The following is a 7652-nucleotide window of genomic DNA, read 5'->3' on the forward strand; positions in this document are numbered from 1 at the left end:
GCCCAGGAGGCGGAGCTTGCAGTGAGCCGAGATCACACCACCGCACTCCAGCCTGGGCAACAGAGAGAGACTCCATCTCAAAAAAAAAAAAAAAAAAAATTATACTGGAAAGAGATTATAGATATGATGATATGTGAATATTATCAATCATCAGTTTGTAGCATTACTCTTTATTCCAATATTATGATAATCTCTGTTCTACAATTATAACCTAGGAAAAACCAGGCCATACAGAGATAGGAGCTGAAGGGCACGGTGAGAAGTGACCAGAAGGCAAGTGTGAGCCTGTGCCACGCCCGGACAGGGCCAGTAGAGGGCTCCTTGGTCCAGCGGTAGCGCCAGCGCCTGGGAAGGCGACCTTGACTTAGCGGACTTTGGTCCAGCGGCAGCGGCAGCGCCAGCGCCTGGGAAGGCGCCCCTTAGGTAGCAGACCCGGAAAGGGAGTCTCCCTTTCCCCAAAGGAGTTAGAGAAGACTCTGCTCCACCACCTCTTGTGGAAGGCCCGACCTCACTGAAGCCCACGCACAGCCATCCGGAGGCCTAACCGCCTCCCCGCGATGCTGTGCTTCCGCGGTCACCCTCCTGGTCCGCTGGCATGTTCCGCCCCGTACACCTGGCTCCGCCTCCTAGACAGCGGTGGCAGAATTAGTGAAAGTATTAAAGCCGCCGGGCGCGGTGGCTCAAGCCTGTAATCCCAGCACTTTGGGAGGCCGAGGCGGGCGGATCACAAGGTCAGGAGATCGAGACCACGGTGAAACCCCGTCTCTACTAAAAATATAAAAAATTAGCCGGGCGCGGTTGTGGGCGCCTGTGGTCCCAGCTACTCAGGAGGCTGAGCCAGGAGAATGGCGGGAACCCGGGAGGCGGAGCTCGCAGTGAGCCGAGATCACGCCACAGCACTCCAGCCTGGGCGACAGAGCGAGACTCCGTCTCAAAAAAAAAAAAAAAAAAAAAAAAAAAAGAAAGTATTAAAGCCGCTGATCTCTCCAAGAAATGCATATAGGAAATAATGACGTAGGCTGTCCCTCCTCTCTCTCTCTCTCCCCGCCTCCGCTACCAAATAGGGAAGGGCCGCCTGTCTGGTGGACACGTGACTCGCGTGACCTTACCTATCATTGGAGATGGCTCACACTCCTTACCCTACCCCCTTGCCTTGTATCCAATAAATATCAGCGCAGCCAGGAATCAGGGGCCACTATTGGTCTCCATGCCTTGGTGGTAGTGGTTCCCTGGGCCCAGCTGTCTTTTCTTCCATCTCTTTGTCCTCTGTTTTTGTTTATTTTATTTATTTATTTATTTTTTGAGACTGAGTCTCGCTCTGTGGCCCAGGCTGGAGTGCAGTGGCGCGATCTCTGGCTCACTGCAAGCTCCGCCTCCCAGGTTCACGCCATTCTCCTGCCTCAGCCTCCCGAGTAGCTGGGACTACAGGCGCCCATCACCGCGCCCAGCTAATTTTTTGTATTTTTTAGTAGAGACGGGGTTTCACCGTGTTAGCCAGGATGGTCTCGATCTCCCGACCTCGTGATCCGCCCACCTCGGCCTCCCAAAGTGCTGGGATTACAGGCTTGAGCCACCGCGCCCGGCCCTGTGTCTTTATTTCTATGATCTCTCGTCTCCGCACATGAAGAGAAAAAGCCACAGGCCCAGTAGGGCCGGACCCTATAGTCTCGAACTCCTGACCTCGTGATCCGCTCGCATTAGCCTCCCAAAGTGCTGGGATTACAGAGGTGAGCCACCGTGTCCAGCCCAACTTTGTTCTTTTTCAAGATTGTTTTGGATCGCTTAGGGAAGTATTAACATCTTAACAATGTTGTCTTTCAACCCATGAACCAGGGGTCCTCTGCACTTATTTAGGTTTTCCTTAATTTCTTTCAGCAATGTTTTGTAGTTTCCAGTGTACAGGTATTTCACCTCCCTGGTTAAATTTATTCCTTGGCATTTTACTCTTTTAGATGTTGTTGTAAATAGAATCGTTTTCTTCATTTCCTTTTTGGACTGTTCGTTGCAGGTGCACAGAAACGCAAGTGATTTTGTTGATACTATGCCCTGCAACTTAATTGAATTTCTTTACTAACTCTAGCAGCTCTCTTGTGTATTCTTTGGGATTTTCTATATGTAGGATCATGTTATCTGTGAATAGAGATAGTTCTACTTCATCCTTTCCATTTGAATGCCTCATTTCTTTTTCTCATGTAATTGCCCCTGGAGCCGAGATCACGCCACTACACTCCAGCCTGGGCAACAGAGCGAGACTCCGTCTCAAAAAAAAAAAAAAAAAAAATTAGCTAGTGTGGCGGTGTGCGCCTGTAGTCCCAGCTACTTGGGAGCCTGAGGCAGGAGAATTGCTTGAACCCAGGAGGTAGAGGTTGCAGGAGCGGAGATTGCACCACTGCACTCCAGCCTGGGCAACAGAGCAAGACTCCGTCTCAAAAAAAAAACAAAAAACAAAAGGCTGGGTGTGGTGGCTCATGCCTGTAATCCCAGCACTTTGGGAGGCCAAGGAGGGCGGATCATGAGGTCGGGAGATTGAGACCATCCTGGCTAACACGGTGAAACCCTGTCTCTACTGAAAATACAAAAACATTAGCCGGGCGTGGTGGCGGCACCTGTGGTCCCAGCTACTCGGGAGGCTGAGGCAGGAGAATGGCATGAACTCGGGAGGCAGATCTTGCAGTGAGCCGAGATTGCGCCACTGCACTCCAGTCTGGGTGACAGAGCGAGATTCCGTCTCAATAAAATAAATAAATAAATAAAATTTAAAAAACACACAAGCAGCTGGCTAGGTTACAGAGCGGTCAAGGAACCCTACGTTTCTGTCAGGACAAGAGAAAAGGCAAGTGGAACTGGGGGACCCTACTGTGTTTTTTGGTGTCAGATGGGTAATGTGCTGACTTTGTAAGGTTTGAGGAAAGCACATCTCACATGAGTGAGAAACCAAATTATCACACTGATGAACTACAAAAGAATCGGTGTTTACAGCTATTCATTTCCATCTGAGCACAACCTTGCTCCATCCCATACATTCTAGTAGTTTCTGCTCCCGTTTTCACTCATCTCTAAGTATTTTCTACCTTCCCTTGTAAGTTCTTCTTTGACCCATTGGTTAAGAGTATATTGTTTAATTGCCACATATTTGCAAATTTTCCAGCTTTTTCTGTTACTCGTTTCTTTCTTTCTTTCTTTTTTTTTTGAGATGGACTCTTGCTCCGTTGCCCAGGCTGGAGTGCAGTGGTGCAATCTCAGCTCACTGCAACATCTGCCTCCCGGACTCAGGCAATTCTCCTGCCTCCACCTCCCGAGTAGCTGGGATTATAGGCACGCACCACCATGCCTGGCTAATTTCTGTATTTTTAGTAGAAATGAGGTTTCACTATGTTGGCCAGGCTGGTCTCGAACTCATGACCTCAGGTGATCCGCCTGCCTCAGCCTTCCAAAGTGCTGGGGTTTACAGGCGTGAGTCACCACACCTGGCGTCCTGTTACTCATTTCTTTTTTTTTTTTTTTTTTTGAGACGGAGCCTCGCTCTGTCGCCCAGGCTGGACTGCAGTGGCCGGATCTCAGCTCACTGCAAGCTCTGCCTCCCGGGTTTACGCCATTCTCCTGCCTCAGCCTCCTGAGTAGCTGGGACTACAGGCGCCCACTACCTCGCCTGGCTAGTTTTTTGTATTTTTTAGTAGAGACGGGGTTTCATCATGTTAGCTAGCATGGTCTCGATCTCCTGACCTTGTGATCCGCCCGTCTCGGCCTCCCAAAGTGCTGGGATTACAGGCTTGAGCCACCGCGCCCGGCCCTGTTACTCATTTCTAATGTCATTCCATTGTGGCTGAAAAACATACTTTGATGGATGGGCACACTAACTCACGCCTACAATCCCAGTGCTTTGGGAGCCCCAGGTGGGAGGCTCATTTGAGAACAGGAGTTCAGGAGCCACCTGGGCAACATAGTGAGATCCCATCTCTACAAATTAAAATTAGCCAGGTGTGGTGGTGTGCACCTGTAGTCCTAGCTACTTGGGAGGCTGAGATGGGAGGATCACTTGAGCCCAGGAGTTCAAGGCTACATTGAGCTATGGATCATGCCACTGCACTCCAGCCTGGGAGACAGACACATACACACACACATACGTGGGGGTGTGTGTGTATATATATATAGTATTATTTCAACCTTTGAGGCTAGGCGTGGTAGCTCATGCCTGCAATCCCAGCACTTTGGGAGGCTGAGGTGGGCAGATCACCTGAGGTCAGGACCAGCCTAACCAGCATGGCGAAACCCTTCTCTACTAAAAATACAAAAATTAGGCCAGGTGCAGTGGCTCACCTTGCAATCTCAGCACTTTGGGAGGCCAAGGCAGGCGGATCATGAGGTCAGGAGTTCGAGACCAGCCTGGCCAACACAGTGAAACCCCGACTCTACTAAAAATACAAAAATTAGCTGGGTATGGTGGCAGGCGCCTGTAATTCTAGCTACTTGGGAGGCTGAGGAAGGAGAATAGCTTGAACCCAGGAGGCAGAGGTTGCAGTGAGCTGAGATCGCGCCACTGCACTCTAGCCAGGGCAACAAAGCAAGGAAAAAAAAAAAAAGAAAAAAAAAAAGAAAATGTATTAAAATTTCTTTTAATATATTTTAATTTATATTTAATATGTGGCCTAACACATGGTCTGTCCTGGAGGATGTTCCATGTGCTTAAAAAAATGTGTATTCTCTGTTGTTGGGTGGAGTGTTCCGTGTCTGTCCTGTCTAGTTAAGATTTTAGCACTGTCCAAACCCTCTATTTCCTTGTTGATCTGCCACCTAGGTAAGTTTTCCATTATTAAAATAGGCTGAGTGACATCTACAACTATTACTGTAGAACTTATTTCTGTCTTCAATTCTGCCAATGTTTGCTTCATATATTTTGGGAGCTGTTCTCGGTACATACATCTTTATAATTGCTATAATTTGTTCATGAATTGACCCTTTTATTACTATGTAGTGTCCTTATATCATGTAACAATTTTTTGTTTCATTTTGAAATGAGGTCTTGTTCTGTTGCCCAGCCTGGAGTGCAGTGGTGCATAGTTCATGACTGCCTCAAACTCCTGGACTCCCACAATCCTCCTGCCTCAGCTGCCTGAGTAGCTAGGACTACAGGTCCTAATTTATTTTATTTTTTGTAGAGATGGGATCTCACTATTTTCACGAGGCTGCTTTTGAACTTCCTGCCTCACTTGATCCTCCCACCTCGGCTTCCCCAAGTTGAGATTACAGGCATGAGCCACTGTGCCCAGTCCATCCTTTTACTTTCAATCTATTTAAATCTACTTCTCAAAAGCATCTGGAATTTGGCCATTCTCCTTCCTGAACCATATCTTCAACGAGGTGTTTCCTGGTTCTCTGGCTGCCCTTGCCCTCCCCGCTGACCCCAATCTTCTCAGCCTGGTGGCACCCAGACTAGGCCTGACCCCTTCTTCCAACCTTTCCAGACGACACAAACCACCTGTACCAGGGACTCCTAAAACCTGTCTCCCCTGGCAGACTCTGATACCGGCACCACCTGCCCACCAAGGTCTCCATGGTGCCTCCCAGGCATCTCACAGTGGGCAGATCCAAAACAGAGCTCCTCAGTGTCCCCAAGCCAGAGCCTGTGCAGCCTGTGCTGGCCCCTCCACCCGGAGACCCGCCCTCCTTCTCCCAAGGCCACTCCTGTGGAGCCCTCCTCCCCCCACTCAGCTTTTCCCACAGCCAGGCAGCTCTCCTGGCCTCCTGCCCTCCACTGTATTTCCAACCAGCAGCCAGAGCAGTTTCGCAGTAAACATCTCAGACACCCAGTCCACACCAAAATCTTCCCATGTACATCAACTGAACACTCCATGCTGCCTCTAGCGGGACAAGCCGCAGACAAAACCCCTGACACTGGGTTAAAGGAGGAAGTGGCTTCATTTGGCCAGGAGCTTCGGCAGACTTGTGTCTTAAGTACCGAGCTCCCTGCGAAAGAAATTCCTGGCCCTTTTAAGGGCTTCCGACTCTAAGGGGTCCACGTGAAAGGGTCGTGATAGAACGAGCAAGCACGGGAAATGTGACTGGGGCTATGCATCAGCTAACAGAACAGAAAGTTTTACAATGCTTCCTCATACGATGTCTGGAATTTACAGATAACACAAGTAGTTCAGGTCAGGAGCTGATGTTATTATTATTTTAACCACCAGGGACAGGTGGTGGCACCAAGGTCGTCTGGCTATTTATCTTCTGTTTCTTTCCAACCTTTTGATTTCTCCCTTTTCTGTCTTATAAACCAGGCAAGGTGGGGAGAAGAGGGCAGCAGGAGAAATGGTGGTCTCCTTCCTTACCTCCAGGACCTGCAGGACCACGGCTGAACTGAGCCAACCCTCACTCCATCTCCCAGCCCTGGGAATTTCACCGTCCCAAATATGCCAAGGTCCTCCTTGCCTCAGCAGTTTCGCTCAGGCTCAAGTGAGCCTCTCCCCACCCTGCCCTGCCAGCAGCTTCTCAGCCCTGAGATCTCACCTTCAGTGCCACGGCGCCCCCTTTGCCCTCAGGACTAGCCACTGTTCTTCCCCAGGGCCCTGCTTTTTTCCACACAGGACGCACATATGCCACCTGCCTCTGCCCGTCTGTGGCTGGCTTCTCACCAGTCTCTCCTACAAATCTGTTTTATTCATCTCTGCACACTCAGAACTAAAACGGGAACTGGCCACGGTAGGCGTTCAAGGAGAATGAAACAAAGAATATGCCTGTTTCTTCCCAGCCAAGGATAGTTCGCACCCCCAGAGACAGACACAAAAGGGACTCAGACAGGCATGGTCTGAGTTGAGGGTCTCAGCTGAATCTCAGTGAGTCTCCGACTGAGAGTCTATAACGCCCTTCAGCCAAAGACCACTGCAAACACGCCTGTAGGTAAACAACTTGGGTCTTTTACTGTATGCACTGTGTACAAACACACCAGGCTAAGACAGTGAGGTGTCAGCAACAGGGTGTTCCGAGGAAACTATTACAGGATTTCACCTGTAGTTGGGTGATTTGGGGGATGATCTAAGGAAGGAGGATTTGCTTCTAGATTAGACGCACGCTGGAGCCCAGGAGGTCAAGGCCGCAGTGGGCCGTGATCGCCACTGCACTCCAGCCTAGGCGACAGAGGGAGACCTTGCCTCAAAAATATAAAAATAAAAGATTAGACGCTGTGGGAAGGTACGAGGGTAATTTTCAGCTTATGTTCGCTGCACGTGACAGGGTGAGCTGTGCGTTCCTTGCTTAGAATAAAGAAAAGGTCTTGGTTCATCTCACTTTATCGTGGCGTCTGCGTGGCGCTTCATGCCTGACAGAACAGGGGCTGGCTACGAGGGTCACACCAGGCCACAGTAAGCGTCAGGGGCCGCTTGCCTTCTTAGGAGCACCAGGTCCAGAGGTTTCCGCTCCAAGAGGGACCGGGGCCTGGGCAGAAAAGCAAACGAAGCCCAGACAACCTGCTGGGGCTCCCTCTTCCCGCCACCACCGCCCCGCACAATTCGGGCCGCTGAGACTGGTGCAGACGCGCCGACCACGGATGCCCCGGCCCGGAAAGCCCATTAGCACATTTGCCCCTTTTCGCGGGGAAGGGGTGGAGAGGGCAGCGTCGAGGGAGTCGAGTCCGCCCGCCCAGGCCCCGCTGGGAGCCG

Source organism: Mandrillus leucophaeus, unplaced genomic scaffold, assembly GCF_000951045.1.
Source record: "Mandrillus leucophaeus isolate KB7577 unplaced genomic scaffold, Mleu.le_1.0 Scaffold28, whole genome shotgun sequence".
NCBI classification, from domain to species: Eukaryota; Metazoa; Chordata; class Mammalia; order Primates; family Cercopithecidae; genus Mandrillus; species Mandrillus leucophaeus.